Source organism: Rhinolophus sinicus, chromosome 14, assembly GCF_057876585.1.
Source record: "Rhinolophus sinicus isolate RSI-liver-muscle chromosome 14, RSI-T2T, whole genome shotgun sequence".
Classification (NCBI taxonomy): domain Eukaryota; kingdom Metazoa; phylum Chordata; class Mammalia; order Chiroptera; family Rhinolophidae; genus Rhinolophus; species Rhinolophus sinicus.
In genome coordinates this window covers 41,901,454-41,926,298 of record NC_142514.1, presented here as the reverse complement: position 1 = coordinate 41,926,298, position 24,845 = coordinate 41,901,454, and the positions used below count along the sequence as shown (strand labels likewise).

At 45.9% G+C, this 24,845-nt stretch overlaps 1 protein-coding gene across 7 annotated transcripts in view; it reads left to right on the top strand.

Moving 5' to 3' along the window:
* The first annotated feature begins 2,630 nt into the window (after positions 1-2,630).
* The window catches only part of DAB1 (DAB adaptor protein 1), a 1,099,844-nt gene continuing 1,077,629 nt past the window's right edge, over positions 2,631-24,845 (top strand). For 3 of the 7 annotated variants that reach the window (XM_074334774.2, XM_074334767.2, XM_074334768.2), the window contains exon 1: positions 2,640-2,891. The gene's annotated coding sequence lies outside the window, so the exon portion shown is untranslated. Of the gene's footprint in view, positions 2,925-24,845 lie in introns of all 7 variants that reach the window. The other 4 variants (XM_019742545.3, XM_019742544.3, XM_074334769.2 and 1 more) reach the window with 4 other exon arrangements.

Here is a 24,845-nt window from a genome sequence, read left to right as displayed (position 1 = left end):
AGACACTGACCTTATTTTATATATGAGGTAATTAAAACTTAGAGAGAGTTCATAAGTTGCTCAAAAACACAATAAATGATGGGGAGGGATTCAAAGTCAGGTCTCATATTGTCTCCGATAACCATGCAGAATCCCAGAGATATATCCATTAGCATCTGTTCTTTCCCCGATTTGCAACCCAGCAATAGTGATGTATTAAATCAGTTCCTAGGACCATGGAACATGGAAGATCCCTGTTTGGACTTCAGTGTCCTAGTGTCCAAATAAAAGTGGCTTGGAGAGGACGGGGAGGACTTCAGTAGATTGAGCTGGGTCCAGGGAATGTGTTGATTGTTGTGAGACCCACAGTTCTGGGTCTCCATTGGAACAATGGAGAAGGGGTTTCCTGCTTGAGAAGATGACAGATGCTTCAGGGTCCCAGAAATGAGGCACCCCTATTAGGTATCTCATGCATAGAGAGGGAGAAAGCCAAGAGAGCCTGGGTCCAAGTGCCTGCTCTGCTACTTTACCTAGCTGGGGCTCAGCTCCCTCAGCTGTCAAAGGGGGGCAATATCCTAACCTACCTGTTTTACCTCATTGGGTTTCTGTGGTGTCAGTGGGGGAGAGGATTCTGAAGGCCTCTGGAATCTGTTAGACTGCACAGATGTAAGGAAATTATCATATGTCTCAGTGAGAACCTTTCCCCCTGTTGCTAAGAGAGAAAGGCCTGTTTTTCTTTCCTGCCATCTCTCTGGTTCTACGTTACCCCCCACCCCCACCCCCGCAGGCCTTTTTTCCCTTCTATTTTTATACCTCAAGTGCTTCATCTGATGATGTCCTGCATGCTTCAGATTAGATGAGGGTGTCAGAAAGAAAAACAAGAAAATCAAAAGGACCTAAACAACAGGAAAATGGGTTTCCTGCTTGAGAAGAGACAGATGGGTGCAGGGGTTGGCATTATTAATGAAAGGTGTTCCCCAGGTGATGAGGGGAGCTCTTCCTGGACCCAACAGGTGACCGTTGCCAGGCCCTGGCCAGGACAGTTCCAGGATAGGGATGACTACCTTCCCTTCACTTAGCTAGGGATAGAAGCATTGTAGGAGCACTCTGGAGGACCTGGGGGGGGGGGGTATGGTGAAGATCACGTTAAGGATTGTTCAGCACCTGAGTTGCCTTTGTCGTCTCATTTAATCCTCATAATGATTTAATGAGAATATATATTATTGTTTACATTTTCCAGTTAAGGCAAAGGATATTCAGAGTGTGCTGGGAGGAATTCACATTCAAGCTTCCGGGGTACCTGTAAAGTGCTCTTTCTTCCTGGCAGACATAGTGGGAAAGAGGAGGTCACTGTCTGTGAAGGCCAGGGAGTGGAAGGGACTTTTATTCAGCACTGCAGGAGTCTCTGATTGGTTTTGCTGCTTCCACCTATGCCCCCTCCAGTCAGTTCTCTGCAATAGCAGCTGCAGTGAGTTTTTACAAATGCAAATAACTACTGTCTCCAATCCCTGAACAGTCATATCTTCTGAACTCCAAACTTGCAATCAAGTCTAATCTTTTCACTAACTTCCTCCCATAAGACCAGCCTCTTTCTCTTACCTCCGCAGCCCATCTCAGACCACTAATCAACACTCTTGCTACATGCTAGCCACAGCTGGTTTTTTCCTCCTCAAAGGCATTCAACCCATTCTTGCCTCAGGGCCTTTGCACTTGCTGTTCCCTTTAATGCTCCTCCTCACCGCCCAGATTTTCCATGCCTGGATCATATCATTACAGGTGTCAGGTTCATTGTCATCTCCTCAGAGAGTCCTTTGTCAGCTGGCCCAGCCTGATGTCCTGTCCCAGTCATTTCCTATCACACGTCGCCATCTGTATCAATTGTTGTCATAGTGATTATTACTATCTGTTTCTTACCTGTTTCTTGCAAATTTACTTATTTATTTTCTGTGTCTTTAAATTAGGGAGCAATTGTCAAGAGAGTAAGTGTTACTTGTCTCTCTTTTTGAAAGCTCTATCCCACTCCATAAAATAGAGATTGGCACAATGTAACCACACAATAAATAAGTATTGAGTGAATGATGGTTACTGATATTATCTTGTTTGATTCTCACAACAGTCCTATGACACAGATAATCTGATTCCCATTTTGCAGCTGAAGAACTAAATGGAGGCTCCATCGTTTGGCAGTTTGCTTAAGGTCACACAACTGCAACTGGAGCCCTGTCTCCTGTGCCCACACACTTGATTGTGGCAAGTGCCACAATGTGTCTCTGGGAGTTATAAACATGCAAGAGTGTGTGTGCTGTTGCACACTGTAAAAGCACATGTAGGACAAGACTCCCGCGCCAGCTTGGAGAGGGCTCCCCCTAATAAATCCTCATTGCTTGGCCTAAAGTCAAGACCTCCCTGGGGAATACAGTTCCTAAGGGTGAGGAGAGCAAGATGGCTTGGAGGTATAGGCTTCTCTGTGATCGGAACAGGGAGGGAGCCTGTGAGTGGGTGCCGAGGTCTGTCACCTCTCGTGGTGCTCACATCCTGGCCAGGGCTGGCCTCGCCACTTCTGTGGGCGCCTGCTTTCTGCGCTAGGTGGCGAAATGCTGTAGGGCTCCCCTATTCGGGGGAATGCGGTAGTGATGTATAAGGTATGAAAGATGTGGCCTGCAGAGAGCCGGCACTCTCTCTACTGCTACTGCTGCCGCCGCCGCTGTCACCGCCGCTCCTGCTGCTGGCACAGCGGCCGGGATTGAGCATCCCCTGTTCGGGATACCCAGCTCCGCGGCGTCTCCCGCGTCCTGGCCCCACACCAACCAGCCAGCCCCAGGGAACAAAAGCAGAGCCCGCTTGCCCTCTCCTGCAGCCGGAGGATGAATCAAGAGGGCTGAGCGGAGAGTGTGGTCTTTGGAGGCTGGAAGGTAGGAGAAGGTGCTGCGCCCGCCGGCCCCGGGGTAAGAGGCTCGGGGTGGGCGTGCCGGGCGGGGGCGGCCGCGGGGCCAATCTACCCGGACGGCGTTTCCTGGACAGGCGAAGTGGTCGTTAGGAACGCTGCGCCTGCACTGCCTGCCCACCGCAGGACCCGCGCCGCACTCCCGCAGTCGCGAGGGAAGCCCCCGGGTGGGAATTGGAGGCAGCAGGAGAAAAGTCTGGAGCCCGAAGCAGGGCAGCGGCGGCTGCGGAAAAGCTGCCCGCAGCACTTGGCGGCGCGCGGCTGGCAGGGAAAAGCGGGCGGGCGGCGGCTGCAGTGTGCGCAAAGTTTTGGGTGGCGCGCAAAGGCGCAGGCGAGGGCCACGGCGCAGAGCCGCGCAAGTTGCAGTCGCAGCCGAAAGGGGACCTTCGGGGGCCGCACACGGAGTCGCCGAGATTGGGACAAGTGGCTTTTGCTTGCCCCACGCCAGCCAGGGCTGGGTTGACGCGCAACCTCTTTAACCCTTCCCGGCTCGGGGGAAAGAACTTCACCCTCGTCCAGGCGGCTGGACTCAGGTTGGCTGGACAACGTCAAGGCTCCCTGCTCAGTCCTTTTGTGGGCTTGGCGCATTTCCCTGCTCATTCCGGGTTTTCTGCTCTTTTCTGTCCACTTCTGTGTGCAGAAACCAGGCAAGCTGTCTGGGCGTCTTTCCCCCAGACTGTAATTTTACCCCTCGCGCCATGCGGACGCGTGTTTTCTCTCTCCCCCCTCAGTTCAGCTCCTTGATGCTGCCTTGAAAAATGAGATGATTAATCAATTAGGTTAGTGGCCAATTAGGCATAACCTTGTAGGAAAATAATTATGCCCGCTCTCTGGGCTTTCACTGGTGATGAGGTGGGAATGCAGCCCAGGTGGAGGGGCTGTTCCGAAAAGATACGGTCGATCAGGGAATTTCTGGGAATTTCAGATTAACAAGACTCAAATGTGTGGTGGTGGCAGAGGTTGTGGGGTGCAATGTGTGTGAGTGTGTGTGTGTGTGTGTGTGTGAGAGAGAGAGAGAGAGAGAGAGAGAGAGAGAGAGAGAGAGAGAGAGAGAATTTTTTGCCAAGCAAGTTAACCCTTAGCAGCGCAGTCTGGGTGGACTTTGCAGGCAGCAGGTTTCCAACAGCTCCGAAAAGGTGTGTCCCCTGCTTGCCAGCCCCATCCCCCTCCTTTCTGAGAGGCTCTCCCCTGTAAACCGCCTCCCAGTGGCTTTGCTGCTGCTTTGGGAAGCTGAGTTCCAATGAATGCATTTTAGTTTCCTGTCTGAGGAATCGCGTCGTTGCAGAGGGAGGTTCCTGCGCCGTGCCTTCTGAGGATGCACGTTTCTCCTACTCGTGTTAAATAAAGTGGGTATTAAATGGGTGCAAAAGGCAGAGAATCGGTTGCCAGGGCTGGGAAGTTGTGCTGCTGATTGAGGCTTCCTTTTTATTTTTTGGAATGGCCGGAGGTTTGGCACTGCAGTCTTACAAAACAGCCATATTAAAAGATCTTCAGCGCTTGGAGCCCCCCACCACTGCAGCCCCGTCTTCAACAGACTTCCCTACTCACATCCATCTTTTGGGGAGCATGCAATGGATTGCTAACGTGTACTGTGTGCATTTTAACCCCTTTTTGTCTGTATTTCAGGCTTCTCCTTCCTGTCTGTTTATGCCTCTGGACCCTATGTCATAGATTTCTGTTCAGAAGGCAAAAACCTAGAGGTGTTCCCAGAGCAGAGGGATTTTTGCAACAGGTCCTAGGTCCGGTTTATCTAATAATGGGTCCCCCTGGCCTTTAGCGATCTGGGGGCCCAGTGTTTCCTTGAGGGACCTGCCCAGGTTGCACCAGGTGGTCTCTGAGATCCCCTGCAGTGCTGACATTAGCTGGTTCTGAGTTTTATGGTTTTTCTTCCTTTCTGAGCTGAGCCAGAGGAGTAGTGGAGCAGTGCAATGTGACAGCAGCAGTGCCACCTCACTGCCAGTGGAAAGGGATGGGAACTGGCTGTCCGGGGTTTATTAGCAAATAGGAATTGCCCAGCAGGAAGGCTGCCTAGTGATACGGTGTCCAGGGACAATTGGGAGCCACAGGCTCCACCCGCCTTCCTTAAAATGAAGGGCCACCATTCAACCTTCTCTCTTTTCAAAGATTTTCCCCCCCCCTTAAAGCTGGACCCAGTCACTTTACGTGACCATATCTGTTGGTCAGGCTCTTGTGCTAGCAAAGGCCTTGCTCATTTTCTAAAATTGAAGCTTTTTTACGTAGTGTGAAGGGATATGGGGGAAGAAGGAAAGGAGAGCGGAAAGGAAAGAGGGAAAGAGGAAGGGGTGTGGAGGGGCAGTGGTAAGAAAGATGTAGAGACAGAGACAGCTTAAGACTTGAAATACAGACAGGCAGTGGGATAGAGGTGGGGGAGATAGAAAATGATTGGGGGGGCGGGGAGAGGACACTGGCAGTAGAGGAAAACCAGAGCAGAGGAATTCTTATATAGACAAGGGTAGAGAAGGGACCATATGAAGCCAAGTCTCGTTTTATATGTCTTGAAAAAATGTAAAGGAAAACCCCAAGCTGCAAAAGGCTCATTCCAGACAGACTTGCTTGGAGCTGAGCTTTGGTATAATGAGATAATTACTTATGAAATAAACATTGTGCCGCAGAAAGCCATTAACTCGGTTTATCATTGCTTCCTTGAATGGGGATTCCAGTTGCTGGCATGGAGTTGGAGCTCAGAAGGGATCTGTCAGCTTCGCAGGTGTGCTTTGTACAGCCCCAAGAACATACTCTTGTTTGGGTTAAGTTGGGGGCTCTTTGGACAGGCTGGCTCTTTGTAGGGACAACTTAGAGGGGAGATAGTCCTTTGTTTTTAGATCTGTCTTCCACAGAATGGACAACTTTTTAAAAAGTGTATTTTTATTTTATTGAACCTTGGGCATAAAAAGAAAAAGGAAGCATAGTACAGTAAATGCTCTTACCTACCACCCAGAAGGAAGAGTGATAGGAAAATGACTCCCATTCTTTTTCTCCTCTCCAGCCCCCTTGTCAGCATTCCAGACAGTGCTCGGAGCCTCCTGACTCATCGGGCCTTCAGGATGGGCCCTCCCCACAGCTGGGACATCAGCTTTCTGAAACATTTTGATCGTGTCACTCCCCAGACCAAAAACGTAGACGTTTCCCTACCCTTAAAGCATATTATTGAAAACTCTGACTATGAATTTCAAGGCCTTTCATAGCATGGCCTTCTGGCTTTCTCCTAATGTGTACACACATGCGCACACCATCACACATGCACACACTTACACATACATATACAAACTCACAACCTCTCACACCCAGCATTACCACGCCCTCACACACAGCATCACATTCATACCCTCACACACATTTTATACACATATGCAAACTCACACCTTTGCACACACCCAGCATCCCCACATACTCACACACATATACATATGCACACTACACTTACGTCACGTGTGCACACCGCACGCGTGCCTTGCACACCTTTGCAGGTGCCTTGTTTCCTTGTCTGGAAAATAGGTTCCTACTCCTTTACCTGATAAACTACTGCTCCTTAGGGATCCATCTCTAAAATGACATCCACTCAGCGTTCCCTTTCCCTCAGTAAGCTTGTGTTTCCCTAACACGCTTAATACACTCTGCCTGAAGTGTTATAATTCTTCATGTGTTTGTCTCTTCCAATAGACAGTAAGTCCCTTCCAAGAGGGATTAAGTTATTCACTGCTTCAATCTTCAGGGTATAACACAGGGCTTAGCACAAAGGTGTCTGATTCATGTTTAATGAATACATTCATTTTAGGAGTTTCTAAAGGATGGTTAACATCCATGACATATTTTTTCCTTATTTCATATTTTTCTCTCATTATTTTTCCTTTTTCTTGCCTTTGATTGCAAAAATAATACAAGCTTTAAAAAAATTCACATGATACAGAAATGTAAAAAGTGATGATTCTTTCTCCCACCCCACTTAAATACCCTCTATTTTGAATGCACATGTTATTAAATATTTACATGTCTTCCTGACCTTTGTTTTATGTCCTAGTTTCCTCACTAGATCGTATGCAAGGATCATGCAGTGTATTATATCTATATCTATCTTGATAATGCCTAATGCAGTGTTGTACATATAGTGTGTGCCCAATAAATATGGAATGCATACTAGTTGGGTTTATTTTTTTAAATTATGTTAAATAAATTGCTTCACTAATCTTCACAATAGCCCTATGTGATGGGTGTTATAATCCTTATTTTAAAGATAAAGAAAGCGAGGCTCCAAGAGGTTATATAAATTAGGCAAGTGAGAAAGGGAAGGAGTAGTGGCATATGGATTGAAATCCAGATTTCCTTTATTTTATTTCCTCTGCTCTTTCTGCTCTACTCCGTAAGTGGGTCTGTCGGTACTTAGATGAAAGACAGCTAACTCAACTTTCTATGCCTAATATTTGCTCAAACTTAAGTGTTTATCCTATATCTTCACAGCTGTCCTTCCAACTTGGTTTCATTATCCTTTCACAGATGAGAAATGGGGGCACACATGAGAAGTTAACGTGATTTGGCTGAGCCCCTACCTACAGCCAGAAAGAAGTAGAGGTGTTGAACATAGGCCCTTGAGCCCAAGGCTCATTCCCTATTCTTAGGTGTGATCGTTGGTCCCAGAAAGGGGTAAAGAACCTCTGCTTTCACTCTGGTACAGTGATTTAATGGGGCAGGAGAAGTCTGGCTGGTAGGGCTGCTCCCAGTTCTGTTATCTGCATATCTGAAGTCTTTTTTGAACCAGAACCATGGACAGCGTTATTTTCTTGAGACTTTGGTGAGCAACTGTGGACATAGTTTGTGATTCTGTAGATATGCTACAAAACCTAATGAGATGGTTTGAAACTTTGATGTTGGGATATTTTGTTAGTGAGGCAGTGGGTGCTGGAGGCCTCCAGAGCTTGGCTTTGCCAGCATCTGCATTCCGGGTAGTTCACAGCTCCTGTTACTGAGTGCTTGGTGTATGTCAGGGGTTGGGCATACGGCCTGTATTTTCTCATTTAATCTTTCCGACAACCCTAGGACGAGCATGATGACCATCAGCTAGAATAGTGCCTGGTACAATGAATACCAAGAAAATATCTGCTGAGTTTTTAATGAGTCGAGGAGGAAACCATGGACCACAGACATCAACTTGTCCTAGTTCATCTGGACAGTATCTAGATAGATAGACATTTCAGAACTTGGGTCTGAACTAGAGACTGTACACTTTTATCCATATTGTGTTTCTTCTGGATTGGAAATCCTGACCAGGTGACATAACAGACCTTGAACTTGCAGATCCTTTCGTCCAATTGCTTTGTTTAAAAGAGGGAAGAGTACTGTGGGCAAGTGCTGCTCTAAACACTCTAGATGCGTTAACTTGTTTCATCTTCATGCTCTGGGTAAGGAATATGAGGTGCGCACAAGCAGTAGAGAGGGGTTGGGGCACAGGTAGTCTGTGTTCTCTGCTACTTAATGTATAAGATTCTGAGACCTGTTTAAGATCTTAGAGTTACTTAGTGGAGCACCATCACTGTCATCGTCTTCACCACCACCACCGTCACCACCACCACTACTGTCATCATCGTCGTCACTGTGGATGCTTTCATAGCAATTATCTTTATGAAGCACCTGCCTTGTGCTTATGGGCACTTTTCCTATGTTATCCTATTCTCAAAACAACTCCACATTTCCATAGAAGGAAACTGAGGTGCAATGAAGTTAAATCCGTGCTCCAAGTCATGTGGATAGTAAATGCAGGACTGAGGTTGGGAACCCATGTCTGGTCTCAACATCTGTTCTCATTTTTATTCTTCAGATGCGTTTTTTCACTGATCCTTTTTGATGTTCTTGATTCAGCAAATCATGAAATGATGAATTTTTTTCTCAGTTTGTTTTTATTGTTAACCCAAGGCTCAGAAGGGTCATTGTTGAAAAGCAAATAGGCTTTGCATTTCAGACACCTGAGTTTTTTCTCCTATTGTACCATCAGGCGTACAAAGGGTCACCTGATGGATGGTTCTGTGTGTCTCTTTCAGTTTCTTGGTGTTAGAATGATAATATTACCTGCCCTGCTTCCTAATATGGTGATGGAAATGAGAACACCGACAGCCTTGTGATTTTAGCCCGCCTCTTAGCAATCAAGAAGCACCTTGTGAGGAGGGGGTGGTTCTCAGGTTGAAGTAAACTACCTTGGGCTGCTGTGTGACACTGGTTGGTTTTGGTAAGGAAGTGACCACGACTTGATGACATTTAGGCTCACTCTTTGTTGGTCAAAGTACAAGAATTCTAAATCATTAGTAGTTATTCACTTGTGACTTATAAAATAGTCCTATTGTGGAGGACAGGAGACACAGTGACATTCAACATAACTTAATTTATCTGGCAAAGCACTTAAAGGGGGCAGAATTAACCAAGAATGAATACCAAACAAATAATTCATTTGTATTCACAGGCTTTTAATAAATAAAACAATTTTTTTTCCCCCCTGAAATGAGCTCTGAGCCGTAGGCCTTCAGACTTCTTGTTTAATTAACATGCAGAATACAACTTCTTGTTTCAAAATGACCATTTTTTTTTTTTTGGAAGCTTGAGCTTAGATCTTTAGTGACATTTTTTCTTCAAGAAAATATTTACAGCCGAGTTGGAAAGTGACAGGAAGGATGGTTTAAAATGAAAATGCTACCAAACTGAAGTTTACATCTGAATAAAACACATGGTGTCACCATGGACAGCGTCCTAAGAACTCAAAATATTTGTCTATTTGTAGAACTTGAAGAAACCAAGCTGTTTTCACTTGTTAATGTTAACTCTAAAAATCACATTTTTGTGCATGCATTGTGGTGGCCATTTCTCCTTACCTGGTTTTACTATTGTCATGGCACACCAGCCATTTCTTTTTTCTCTCTTTTGTTCCAGATGAAGTGAACTGCCTGAGGGTTCGTCCCATGTTTATTTCTACCTCCATATTTTAACTTACATCGTCCTTCCTGCCTGAAACATCCTCCGTTTTCAAATCTCCTCCTAATCCAATAATCTCTTAAAGCCGAGGTCAGGTACCAATTCCTGCAGGAAGTCTTCTTAGTTACCTCCACTCAATATTAACCAGCACTGTTTTTTTTTTTTTTAAATCACTTTGTTATTACTTTTTCAGATCATATAAATATTGCAAGTTAGTTGTAAAAAAACATAGAAAAATATAAGGAGTTAGTAAAAATCACTTGAAATTCCAGTTCTTTTTTTTTTTAATTTTATTAAATTTATTGGGGTGACAATTGTTAGTAAAATTACATAGATTTCAGGTGTACAATTCTGTATTACATCATCTATAAATCCCATTGTGTGTTCATCACCCAGAGTCAGTTCTCCTTCCATCACCATATATTTGATCCCCCTTACCCTCATCTCCCACCCCCCACCCCCCACCCCCCTTACCCTCTGGCATATGACAACATGGATGGATCTTGAGAGTGTAATGGTGAAATTCCAGTTCTTTATGCTATCTATTAATCGGTGACTATTCTTTTACGTATCCCTTTAGACATATATGCTAGCCTATATAGACAGATACAGTTTTACATATCTGCCTTACTATGCAGGCTGTTTGCTTTTCCTGGACATCCATTTTTAATATTTTGTTTATTTACTCTCCCTTGCCCCACAAATTAATTAAACGACCTAGATGCCATATCTTCCTCTAAGCTCCTATGACATTTACACATATAAGTTCACAACACACACACATGCACACACGGGTTTTTGTTATTGATTTTAAAAATGCAGTCATATATATATTCTTTGGCATACTGCTTTTCTCATTTTAAGCATTATGGAAAACCACCCCCCTCCCACCCTCCCTTATCCGGTTGATACAGCTATAAGTCACTACTTTCAATGGCTGTATATGTTTTAATGGTATGAATATGCCACAGATTTTGCAACCATTTCCCTACTGATGAGCATTTACTTCTATTCCACTAATTTTTATAAACTGTACTGACATAAGCGTCCTTGTACGTGTAGCATGATTTGTTGAGGCTTTAACTTTTATGAGTAGATTCCCAAAAACTAATATTTCTGAGTCAAAGGAGATGTGCTTTTTAGTAGATGGTGCCATATGTTTTTCCAATGAGAAAAAGAGATTTCCCTATGCCTTTGCCAGCAACACATATCATTGTCTTTCACTTTTACTCACCTGACAGGTAATGAGTGACACCTCCTTGCTATTTACTTTGTGTTTCCTTGGTGTCTACAAAAGAGGAGCATCGATTCACTTATTGGGTGTCTGAATTTGCTTCTCAGTGGAAAGCTAATTTGTTGTCTTTGCCCATGTTTCCTTTTGATTGTTTGTCTTTTTAAATAAATTTGTAAAGTTTTCTTTTATATTAAAGATAGTAATTTTTTTCTTTTATCTATATTGAATATGATTTTCCTTCTCTAGAGGAATTTCCTTCTCTGCTGTTATAACGATCTCGTTGTCTGTGTCCCAACTAGACCATGAATTAGTAGACAGCAATGACACATTTGATGCATTTCTAGGGCATTACATCTCGGGCAAGGCCTGAAAAAGTATAGGCTCAGAATAAATGGTTGTTACACTGACTATGTGTGTGATGTCCAAATGTATTTCATTTAACACTGTATTGTATAAGTTTATATGTGTGGCAACACATAGATTGAGATGCTTCAAATAAGCAAAGTTTCAAGATGACTGATGTTCTGGAAATATTTATAAATGAATTATGTACTTCCCTGCTTTTTAAAATAGAGTATCATTCACAAATATCATTATGAACATCAATTATTGTGTCAGGCTATATAATTGATGTTCTTAAGGACTATTTAGAGATGCAGGACTGTTTGCCCCTATAATATGAGTGGCCCAGACCTTTGCATGTATATATTTTAAATTATCATATTTTTTATTTTGCAGTCTCTTTCCTCACTGTCAGATTGTGCTATCATATCTTTATATTATCAGTTTATCTGCCTCTAAGAGCAGTCCTCTTTCCTTCGTATCCATCTTTGCATTGGCTGTGGACTAATACATCAGGAATCATGCTCATTAGAAATGTGGCTATGACAAGGGTTAATAAGCACCAACGAGTCTGGGCCTAGATGCTGGTCCTATGAATAAAGTGCATCAACTTCCAGTGAAAATATAATTTGGCTGTTTAAGGGTCTTATTTTTATTTCTTTGTTTACAACTGTTTTCTGGAAAAGTGAGGTTTCTGGATAAATGAAGTGGTGGCGTGCCATCTCGGCTAATTAGGAGATAGGTCCCACTGCATGTAGCCAACACCCCAAATATAGTGGCTTAATAGTGTCTTTAAAATGGTAGAAATATAGGTCCCAGTCTTTTAAAAGTCTGAGTGCATAGGGCAGCTCTAAGCTGTGAAGCCATTCCAGGCTCCTTCTGCCTTGTTTCTCTTCCAAGCTTGGGCCACTGCGGACGTCTTCACGATCCAGGGTGGTATGTCACCACGTCCTCATTCAAACCAGATGGCTGGAAGAGAGAAAACAAAGTCAGAGGAAGACCTCCCCATTTCTTTTAAGGGCACGGCCAGGAGGTGGACCCATGCTGTCTTTTGCATCCTCCTTGGCCAGGACCAAGTCAACTGGCCACTTGTAAGAGAAGGAGACTAGGGATATTGTCTTTGTTCTGGGTGGCCATGTGCCAGAATGGAGGTGCTCTGTGAAAAAATAGGGAGAATGGATGTTGGTGGCCACACTAATAGTGCCTGCCACACCTCCTGTCATCATTCCCGGTGTCCCCTCAGCTTTCCTGTAAGGTCGCCAGCCCTTGAGTGCAGTCGCCTACTTCTTTTGCTCCCCACCTCCCACGGTTGGTTGCAGTGCAACATAGCTACTCAGCAAAGACAGCTTTATTACAGTCTTCCCCTCCTTGTTGTAGTGATGGGGAAATGCAGGGAGGAGAAGAGAGCTGGTTGGTAACGTGAAGCTCAGGAACTAGACTTTGGGCTTCTTGGTTGCTTTTCCTGTAATTGAGCTCATGTCCTGTCTAGTCCTTTGTGGCTCCACTCAGGTTTCAGTATTTCTCTTTCTTATTCGTGCCTCATTTTCAGCTCCAAGAGGTTCAGATGTGGGGACCACATCCTTTGGAAGCAGGTGTGTTGGGTAGCTCTGTGAGCATCAAGGGGGAAATCAGCCCCCTGCAAATAACACAAGTGAGCTGAGAATGTGTGATTATGACCTCTTTTGCAGAAAGGGTTTCTTGGTAATCAACAGAGTGCATCTTGTCGTAGCTGATGTTCCTGCACTCCATGGGCTCCCGTTGCCTTTCTGAACACAGGAGCATCCTTCTCCTTATTCCAGACTGACTGTGGAATGGGGTTTGCGCCAGCCAAATGGCTAATGCTAAGTGGTCCCCCTGCTTGCGAAGCACAAATGTGATTCTTTTTTTTTTTTTTTTTAGGTGGGGGAGGATTTTGAGGGATGATAATAATTATGCCTTTTCTCTCTCCAAGTTAAAACAGAATGGGAGATGAACACTGGAATTAGACAATGATGAACGCATGGGTCTTATTGTTGTTAATGCCTGATTGGAGAATTTAGGTTTGGGAGGAACATCAGGCTTCCTGGACTTTCTAGATTGGTCTTAGTTGGACATCTACAGGTCTCCTTTTCCCTGTAGGAGCACAAGCGGCCGCATGTGTTTTCTTTTCTTGGGTTAGTAGTGAATGAGGACCTATGAGGCTCGATAACTCTGAATGAGAGAAGGAAAGGGGCGGTTCTATGGTGTCAATTAGGTTCTTCGTTACAGATGACATAACTTCAGTGAAAGAGATTTATTAATGAGCATTGGGTAGCCTACAGCATTCCAGGAGGGGCCTGGGATCCAAGCTTGGATGTCAAGGACAGTTGCCCAACCACAACATGGAATTGTTAGTGGGAAGGCTACGCTACTGCTAGGGGCAGATAGCAGAATTGTTGTTTGAGCTGCCCAGAAGAGTTACTCTCTATGCACATGGAAGAAACCACTATCTTTCACTTTTCTCCTTCCAAGTGTCATGCAAGAGCATCTGCTTGGTGTCCCCAGAGCACCCTGTAGGCACTTCTCGGTCTCACACAGAAGTATAAGAATCACACAAGTGGAGTTTGTTCTCTTCTGATTTCACCCCAAAGGTAAATCAGTTCCTTTCCTTTGAGGAGAGGGGATGGGCATGTTTGCCACCCTACCCTGCTTTTTCTTTCTGGGGAGTGGAGTGGAAGTAAGCAGTAACTGCTCCCCTTGGACCTCACACCCTTGCTCACAAGCCCTCAGGACTCACACTGGCCTTCAGGATAAATCTCAAACTCCTTAGCATGGCAAAAAAGCACCTCCTTGGTTTGTAGCCTGTTTTTCTCAGCCTCATTCTTCTCCAGTCTTCTTCCCATTCACTACCTGGCTCTCTCCTCTGGGTGCAATCCATTCTGAACTACTTGGAAAATCAGTGACTGTGCCCGGGCTCTTTCATGCCTCCATGTTTCTCTGCCTGCTGCTCAAGCTTCCTGCCTACTATAGGCGAACCTCCCTTCGTGCTCCCTTTATTGGAGGGGCTTCCAAGACCCTTCAAGACTGAGGCATCATTTACTCTGGGAATCTTCTCTGTCCCTTCCTAGACTGGGTTCTGCCTCCCTCCTGGATATGCCCAAGGCACCCAGCAATCCCTTCTGTCACTACACTTAGCACGTAGTATTGTGACCTTTGGTTTATCTGCTCATGTTACCGCAAGCTTCCTGAGAGCACGATCTGTATCTTTTATCTCTGTATCCCGGGAGCTCGCACAGTGCGTCTGACACAGTAGTTGTGCAAATGAATAAAAGAACGAATGATAGCGTGCTGGCAAAAGACACAGGCCTCAGTGTTGGAATCTGTCTCTGCCTCTTTGTAGTCATACAGCTTTGGGAAAGTTAAACGTCATCGGGGGTTGTATGAAAGCTAAATAACATCATGCACATTGACGTGCTCAGCATAGAACACATGGGGAACACTCAATAAGAGGCAGCCATCCTTTTGGTTATAAGATGACCATTATCATTGCAGGTGTCCAACAAATGGTAGTGATCACTAGGACACTTTCTAGACCAAAGTGTAAAGTGGTGATCTGCGACAGTTCCTGCCTCTTGTAGAGCCCACCCTCATATACTTTGAAACTGCCAGTGGATTGAGAGGAGGAGTGAGAGTGGACAGACATTGACAGGAGTCACCAGCAGGTAAAATCATTTGCAGAACAGCTCCGTGCCAGTGGGAGGGAATGCCTCTTGACATCAGGCTTCAGTGATCGCAGTGTCACCAGGATTTTACGAACAGTTTTACGTCCTTTACATACTTCTTTCTGCATTCCAGAATTTTTCCTTAAAAAAAAAACCCAAAAAAACTGACACTGAGGTGACACTGAAAACAGTGTAGAAACTTCAGTGAAGGTCAGACATTTTCCAAGGGATTGCGTGGAAGCACACCCCCTGCTGTGTTTTCTCTGCGAGTGTGCAGTGTTAAGACAGTAGGCGCTTCAAGCTGATGTCGGAAACCAGCTTGGAATATGGCAAATGTCTTCTTTGTGCCAAATGCCCAGCACGGTGTCTTACATGGAGTAGATGCATTTCCATTTATGTATGTGCAGAATACCTTTGCTTTCTCTCTTTTCCCTGTGGGTCCACACTTATTTCACTACATTCAACTCAGCAAACATTTATTGAGCCCCTACTGTGTGCAGGGAACTCTCCTGATTCGCTCCGGTGCCTGTTTCTCCATCACATTAATGTTACTGCTTTATTAGAAGTAAAGGCTGTGTCGAAAAGGAAATATGTTAATCAGAGGCATCTCCTGTTTTTAAGGAGATAATAAAAAAGTTTTTTTTTTTATTGCTGGTTTCTATAGAAATAGTCCTTGATATTGTGGCCCAGATGGAAGTAGCGTGGGAAGAACATTGGCCTGGAAGGAATGTGAAGACCAAGAACTGGTCCTGCTTTGATGTGTGATCGTCAGCATGTTGTTTCACGTCTCTGGGCTCCAGAGTGTCAGTGATTATTCAGGACCTTTCCAGCCCTACTATATTTTGATTAAAAAAAAAAAACAACAACAACAAAAAAAACCAAACAAACAATAAAAAATCTTAAAAGGAATATAATAAAGTTTAGATTTGCTGGCCTAACATGGGAAGTGTAGTGGGTTTGGAATTAGAAGATTGGTTTGAACTGTGGAATTGGCATTGGCTTGTGTGAGGTTGATCTGAAGCTCTCAGCCTCCCCCAAATCCTTCTCTGTAAAGTGGGGATACCGTCTCTCGTCTTTCCTGCTCCATAAAGTTGTGAAGCTTCAAAGAGATGATGCATGTGAAAGCAAATTAAGAATGACAAGGGACTGTACACACACACACAAGCTATTATTCTTGTTAATAATCATCTTGATTTCAATATTTTATTCCAGCCAATGCTTTCGCATTTTGCCTTCTGGGTTGTTTGATGGAAACACTGCCTCTCGGTTTCAGTTGTTTTCTTTCCTTTTTCTTCCCCACAAAGTAGTTGGGATTTCTCAAAGGATGGGTGTTGTGTCTTCTGCATAGCTTTCTGATCCACGCTCCTCTTGGGCCCCGATGCCTGTCTGAGTGCATAATGTTTTATTTGTTGGCCTGAAAGGAGGCCATTTGTTCCTTGCTAAATGAGCTGTTACTGTGCGCCTCTGTCCCTTCGACACCTGGGGCTGTATTCATGGGAGAATCCAGCCATGGATCTCAGGAGCCTTTTGGAAAAGTTTATTAGGAGGGAGAAAACATTTCTCTGCAGGTTGTGCCCTCCGTTCCCGGCCTCGGCTCATTAGTCAGTGCAGGGTGGGTTACTTGGAGGTGGGAGGGCAGGTCTGCAGGCCTTGGCTTCTGCAGGCCCTGCTGCCAGGGTCCAAGGGGAGGCATGGGCCTCCCGACAGCCCCTCTCTGGTCTTTCTGCTGCCCACAGGTGGCTAATTAGCTCTAATTGGATGACATTTTGCTGCCTGTGGTATGGGGCAGCTTATCTCAGTTGCCTCTAGGGACATCTTTCCCTTAATTTGGCCTCAGGCCTGACCTAATCTCATGACCTACAATGTGAAGACCTTTCTCTCAGACTGGATGGGTTTTGTCCATCGCGAACTGTGGCTCTGAGAGCTGAAGGGGCAGATTCTATCCCCATTGTAGTGACTGGGTGTGCCCAGTAAGGACCCGGTGCCCAATCAGCCCGTTATTTGGGTGCCTGGTCAGTGTGGGGGCCTAGTTCACTGGGATGGTGCTGTCACTATGGCCGTGCCAGGTATTGGTCGTGTCAGTCCTGGATCTCAGGTGACATCCTTTGGACCCGGGGTGACTCCCAAGTGGAGGAGACAGAACTGGAGAGATTATTCTGCCACAACCACTTCCCCACCCCTCCCTCTGTACACACCTCACACACGCTCTACGTAGAAGCAAATTGAATTGATGACCCAACCAGGACAAGAGTTCAGGGCTCCCCACCTGAAAGCGAGTCTGTCAGCTGCCTGCACCGGGGGAGCTCTGCTTCCTCTTCTTTTTACCCTCGGAGCCAAGGTGCTCAGCACACCCTTGTGAGGTACGTTCGGGAGGGCCTTGAAATGGGAGGTTTTCCTGGTGAAGCACTTGAACGCTGGGCTCCTGTCCTGCTTCTGCAACTTCATATCTGGCCTTCATCGAGCTATGTGACCTCTCTGGGTTCCAGTGTCTATGGCTGTAACATGGGGATGATAATGATTGGATCTCCTCCACAGGGTGCTCGTGGGCATGAAGTGAGATGAACACTGGGATCACAGTCGTGTCTTATCGAATGTGAGGGATTATTTTTAATTAGCCCCATAACTCTCCAGTCTCTACACAGATGGGGATACCGAGGCTGAGGGAAAGGGGGCATTGACTTGTCCGGTGTTAAATAGCTATTTATACACCTCTGCTGTATTGCTGCTTCCCTGTGATCCAGATCTGAGAGGCCTGGCCTCGAGGTTTTTTTTTTTTTTCCCCCCGAACAGATAAATACCTGTCTGTCTCTGTTTTCTCCATTTCCCCCAGGTCTTTTTCTACAGATTCTAGGAATCTCACAAATATGGAGCTGGGTAAAGGTCACAGGCTCTGGAGTTAGTCATTCAGAGCTCAGAGCCTGGCCCCTGTATCTCACTCCTTGAGTGGTGTCCTTTTCTCTGCCTTAAGCCTTCATTGGCTCCCCATTGCCGCAGGATAAAGTGCAAACCCTTTGCGCGGCCAGCCAGCCGTGCTCCGGCCGGGGCAGGCTCGTCCCAGGCAGTCACCGGGAGCTCCCTCTGTATGTGCCCTGTGCTGGTTCCCTTCGGAGCCTTTGCACCTTTTGGGACACAGTTTGTTAAATGAATGGTGCTGAGTGACTTTAAGCTCTCTTTCAGTTTTCCAGAGCTGTGACTCTAGAACTTTTGGGGAATAGACAGATGGGCCCAGCAGGAGGAGGGCCCACCCCCTCCACCAGCTGCCTGTCCCCTGCCCTGGCCACCCTTGTCTTTCTCCCGAAGGCTGCCGGGCAGGCTTTTCTGCTCACAGGACTGTTTTCCACTCAGTGTGAAATCTCATTTTTGCAGGGCTGTCTCTCTGAGCCCTGCCTCTGCACACCCTGTGTCTTCCCCATTATGTCACCAATCATAAAGTATCACAGTCCTATTTACTTGTCTGGGAGTGCCAGGGGGCACAGACCATATCTGTTTTGCTCCCCATTGTAGCTCTACTGCGAGGCAGTAGGGAACCCATAAATATTTGCTAAAAGAATGAAAGCCTGAATGGATCCAGGTCTGCAGCAGTGGCAGAGAGGCAGACAAACAGTTCCAGGAGAATGTGCGGTACCGAGTCCTGGCACATCTGACGTCTCTTGCTCAGCTGACGGTAAACATCAGGCCGAGCCTTTATTTTTCTCATTATGTTTAAAACCCACCAGTCGCCCAATAGTATAATTTTCTAAGTGGTTTCATTTCAGCTCTGCTAATTGAAGAGAACCGAGCTCTTTTTGAAGGCTTGCTCTGTGTGTGGCTGTCACTGGTGAGAGTTGAGGCTGGTTGTCAATCACTGACAATAGCTTGCCGTTCTGGAATAATTTAAGTTTAGGGCTTTTCTTTCACTCAGGCATTCATACCCTGTTCTATGTTTTCATACTGAGCTGAGAGCAGTCTGGGGTGAGAAGCTGTCATGTGTTCCAGGAGCAGAGATGGAGATTTCTTTCGAGACGTTCCGATTCCTGTGGCCCACGGCTCAGGGTAGCTTGGGAGGAGGCCCCCAGGTTTGGGAGGCAGGCCTCTTGGACCCCAGATTTGAATCCATTGCTTCTCCATGCACTTCACCAGCGGAGTGATGTTGATACTGTTTACTCCGTTTCTGAGCTTATTTCCTTATATAATTAAAGGAGAGGTGAGTGTGTTGCACCAGAGATCATGAGAATTACTGAGACGATGAGAAAACCTGGATGAGAACAGACACTTTGGACGCAGCAGCTCTTCTTGCCGGTTCCTCATACTGCACGTGGTGTCTGCAGGTGTCACATTGCAGACGGGGCCGCAAAGGGCATGAGGCAGACCTGCGTTCAAATCCCGGCTCTGCTACTTCACTTGCCAACTGGCATACGCTGCGTGAGTCACGTGCGTCTAGAAGTCCTTTACAATGAACTGGGGAAAGTGGTACCTGCTCATCCAGTTGTTACGGGGATTGAAATTATGTGAACTATCAGCATTGTCAATCCTCCATGAATATTAATTAGTTCCTTTTCCCTCCTCCTCTCTCCATTTCAAACTAGGTACTTTATGTTAGGAGGATGGGGAGAGAAAGAGAGAAGCAATGAAGAAAAGGCTCCCTGCGTTATGCTTCACATTAAAGAGGCGAGCATATAAGCATTTGCATAGTATTTTTGGTCGCACCTACCTGTAACTTGTGCATTTATTCAACAGATATTTACTGAGCATCTACTAAGCGCTACGTGCAGTTCTAGGCACTGGGATAGAGCAACACGGAAAACAATAAGTCTGCTCGACGGTGCTTACATCCTAGTGAGAGATGGATAATCAACAAAAATTTCATAACTTTTTCATACATGTGAAGGGAACTAAAGTGGAAACAACGACAGAGTTTGCTATTTGTATACGGAGGGGCAGGGATGGCTGTTCTGAGAAGTAGCATTTGAGCAGAGCCGTTCTTCTTGCTGTTTCTGCCACCGACAGTGCCACCCCCCTCACTGGTCACTCTCCATTGATCAGCAGCGTCCTAGTCATCAGAACTCCAGTCAGACATCACCTGCTTTGAGCCCTGCTTCTGCTCACCTGTCGAGGCAGAGTTAGTCCCTCCCTTCTCTCTGCTCCCACAATACTTAGACTTATTCAGTCAGTACTTGCCATTGTTAACGTGTTTCTCTCCCATTCGATCAGTGAGCTCTTCAGTGTCCTGGGTTCTTCTTCCTTTCAGTTCCAATGTCAGGCACAGTACGGGGCACAGAATGAGCTCATTAAACGGTCCATGGAGGGAGTGATGACAGCAGCGGATTGACTCACAGGTCAGCCCATCCTGAGCACATTTGGGGGCAATGGGTAGGTAACCTGAGCATGTCCTGGAGAAGCCCACTCAGCTATGAGATGTGGACTTTGCTCTCGGAGCTAAGTGTGCACTTGCTCAGGCAGGGGACTCATCTTGCAGCACAAAGTCAACTTGGTTTCCAACCTCGTGGTTTGCAAATAATCTTGCTCAATATTACAATCATTCTACACTGCAGGCGGGGGGCCTCTCGGCCATGGTTTTTACCTCCATCCAGCCTTCCTCTCCTCACACCTCAGCTGCCAACTCTACCAGCTTGTTTCTTGCCTACGTAGCCTGCCCAGCCCCATCTCCATTCTCCTCTGCCCTCCCTCCTGTGTGGCGAAGCGGAATGCGGTATTTGAAGACTTGAGTTCAGCGTTTAGTTCCGCCGGTTGTCATGTGTGTGACTGTGGCCCGCGTCATTTCTATTTGCTGGGCCTCAAGTTGTTGTCTTCGAAATCTTCCTCCTCAGCCCTGCCGATAACATATAATGTTTGGGCAATAATGTTACAAGTTAGAGTATCCGAAGGCAACACATGCATGAGGGATAGCTGAAAGAGCCCCAGATTTCATTTCTAACTCCTCCACTTACTGGCTAGGTGACCTCAGGCAATTCACTTTCTCCTTCTGGACTCAGTTTCCTTATATATACCGTGGAGATGACAATAAGGGAGCTGACACTGAATCTTACCATGTGCCAGGCACTCTTCTCAGTACTTTATCGGCTCATTTACTCCTCACAATAATCCTATGAAATTGGTACTACAATCATCCCCACTGCACAACTGAGAAAACAGAGGCACAGAGAGGTTAACTAACTTGTTCAGGGTCACACAGTGAATAAGAGGCAGAGGTCGGATTCAAACCCAGTCTGTCTGCAGCCTACAGTGTTTACCATCACATCATACTGCCAACCATGATGCTATAATGCCTACCTTGCAGAACTGTGATGAGGTGTGGAGAGGCTAAATAGAGAATATCTACGCTATCGTGATGTCCCATCAATATTGGTATTATTATGTTACACCTCCTTGGAATTTAGCACAGCCCAGGTTTAATAAAGTCTCTTTTGTTGCTACCTTTGGCCCTATGTCTGCTTCTTTAAGCTGTCTTCTCCATTAAGCTGTGCTTTTCAGAACTGGGCATTTATCTAGACCTGCTGTTTTTCCACCAAGCTGGGATGTCATGAGTAATATACCAGAACCTTCTTAGGAATCCTTTTTACAGGGTGCCACTTCACCCTTTGTATTGGATCTTTACTGGTGGTCACACCATTGGCGGGGCTGATGTTAAATAAGGAATTGAACTTTGTTGTGGAGGTGGGTCCTTTCTGAGTGCAAGGAAGGTGGGGTCAAGTCTGCAATTTTCTCTCGCTCCAGGAACAAATACTCTGCTTGCTCCTCGAAGCCGAGGGGTCTCGAGAGATGTGGGGGTTGGTGGCGACCCCCAGCCTGCTGGCGATTACACACAAAGCTGAGAGCAATTTTTAAAGGCCCTCGCCATGTTGCTCTGGCTTTAAAAATTAAATGCTCTACCCTGAGGTGTTTTATTCCCAGACTAGCTGAACTTTAAAAGGATGGCTTGGAAGTGAGAATGCCTGATGACTTCCTGTCTGCAGGAGCTTCCAAGGGTAGGAAAGGCCAAAGGAAGGGAGAGAGGCCTCATTCTTTTTGTCCACTTAATGAAAAAGAAATGAAGACATCCGTCTCGGTGACTGAATTCCGCAGCGGGGGAGCCCTGGGAAGGATCGTGAAGCAAGGCTGTGGTGGGGAACACAGGATCTGACAAGGAGGTTTGTAGTCTGCGGGGTACAATGCAAGGAGCACCGGATGGGAAGGATGGCAGGCTGGGCTTCTAATCTCACATCTGCCACTCCCCATTTGTGTGGCTCTCGGTAAGTCACTGACCCTTTGGGAGGTATTGCATTCCGTCTTCCATATAAAAACAATGCAGTAGGTGGTTAAAGCAGAGTTTGGAGTGAATCCTAGTTATACCACTTACTCCCTGGGTAATCTGGGGAAGTAACTATCTGTCTGAGCTTCAGTTTTCATATCTGTAAAATGCTGGTTGTGGAGGCTCTGCCCTTGTTCATCCCGTGCTCAGAATGCCCCCATCACCCTCTTCCCCCTGGTCTCTGCATCTTCACCGGCTATCCTGTATTCCTCCTTTGGAATTCAGCGCTACCTTCCCTTCGGGCGGAACGCCTTTCTTGATGCCCAAGCAGATTGAAATGCCTTCCCTCCCCCCAAGCCCAGTGCTCCCTTCACCCCCAGTGCCTCCCCTTGTCACTGTGCTTATCACTCTCTGTGATGGCCTTGGGGTCCAGGGTCTGGTTCTTCTTCCGCCCCTCAGAGCCCACACGGGGCTTGATTCCCAGGTGCAATCTCTAAATGCTTGCTGATGGAATGAATGGATTTCTTTCCAGCTCTGAAATTCTGTGCTTCTAAGTTTATTTCCCTTACGGGTACCTAATTTCCAAAAACAGACATAAAATACAGTTGTCTTCCTTTCACAAACAGGCAATGATACCACTACTTCACACTGATATGGAAATTCATACTTCACAAAATATTTTTTCACGTTTATTACCTAGTACCCTACTACCCAGCAGCTCACCAACACAAGTTTCGAACTACTTCAAGGCCACTTCTCCAAATAGATCTAGTTTTCAAACTATTGGAACCATCTCCAGGTAATGCATGCTTGCCTTGAGCTGACCCATCCCCTACCCCAGATGGTATTTTCACCAGTCATAAGGTATTACTGACCCCTGGGTAATTACCAAGTTGGGCTGCGGGTCACCCTGATGTCAGGAGTCCACTTTCTTGACTGGTTTTTAAGCACCAATATCTCCGTTAGGTATGTGATCTCCAAATTCACAGGCTTGCAAAGGAGCCTGCTGTTGAGAGAGTTGTCAGCGGGGGGAAAAAAGAATGCAAGATTGTCCAACAGAAATAAATTGCGGAGAGTGTTTTGCCAAGCCATCCAAGCATTCATACATTTGCTGCTGTATGCAGAATAGTGAGGAGGGAAGGAGACGGGAGGGGAAAACGGGCAGAGGGAGAGCTGAGCCTGGCTCACACCCTGGGCAAATCAGAGCTCTTCCCTCCCTTCATGTCCCTCTTCTCCAGAAGATCCCCACACAGGATGCACATGGTATTGTTTCCATCTTGGTTTATTTTCTCTCTGTGACTTTTTCCTATTTGCTTTAACACCTGATGTGCTACAAGCTAGAGGAAAACAAAGAGAGCTCAGTGTGCCGTGGGTGTAGGGCTTGAAGACAGTGCTGGATGCTAAGTAGGCCTTCCTCAGCCATAGGCCATTTTACCACGGCTCCCCTTTGCTGCCTGAATCTGTTTCTAGACCCCACTTAATTCTGAATATGCTATTCCCCTGCCTGGGATCTTGCCCACCCAAATTTCCTTCATGGCTCACCTGTAGTTTTGTTCCCTCCACAGAGCCATTCCAGCCTTTTGCAACCATTTCCCTCTCTAACTGTGGATAGATTTGCGGTTAAAACTCTAGAGATGGCTATTTGTTTCTGTTGCCTCTAGTTTCCTTCTTTGGACTTTTTTCTTATGTGTACATCAGATAACTTACTTTTAGGATATTCCAGAGTTGTTAAAGGAAGAATAAACCTTTCTTCAGATATTTCTGTACTTGAAAAGAACTGTGCTCTTAGCAGGCTCTGCAATCTTGGACAAACAGTCAACACCTCTTTTCCACAGTTTCCTCTTCTATGAAATGGGACAGCAATGCCTACCTTATAGAGTATGTGTGAGGATTACCTGAGTCAATATGACTAGCGTCAAGGGCTGTGTCTGGCACTGAGTGGCAATCAATACGTATCCTCAATAAACACTGGGTTTCTCCAGAAGACATTGGTAGGATATTGTGCCAGGGACTAAAAGGATGGTTTTATTAGGGTCTGTAGGGCCAGATTGCATGGGTTCAAATCTAAAATCTACCATCCTCCGCCTAGAGCAAGTTACTTCACCTCTGTAAGCCTCAGTTTCCTCATCTGTAAAATGAAGGTGATCATAGAGCTTGGCTCGTAAGGGTTATAATCCATGGAAAGCATTTGCTGACGTCCCTTGCTCTGAGCAAGTACTCAGTAAATGTCAACTGTTTTTGAGGAAGTGGATGATAGTTTCATTGGTTTTCTTAACAGTCCTATTGCATTCCAACAGCTCTGATGAGGGAATCGTGGCTCGCCTTGGAGATTCTGGGGTCCACATCACACCTGTGATAAGGCATATAAGTTAGCAAGAAGAGCCCAGGACTTGGCCTGCTACACACCCACCTTGAGCCCAGCTTCTGAGCCTTTCTTATTTTGTGGTTTCGAGAAAGGACACCTCT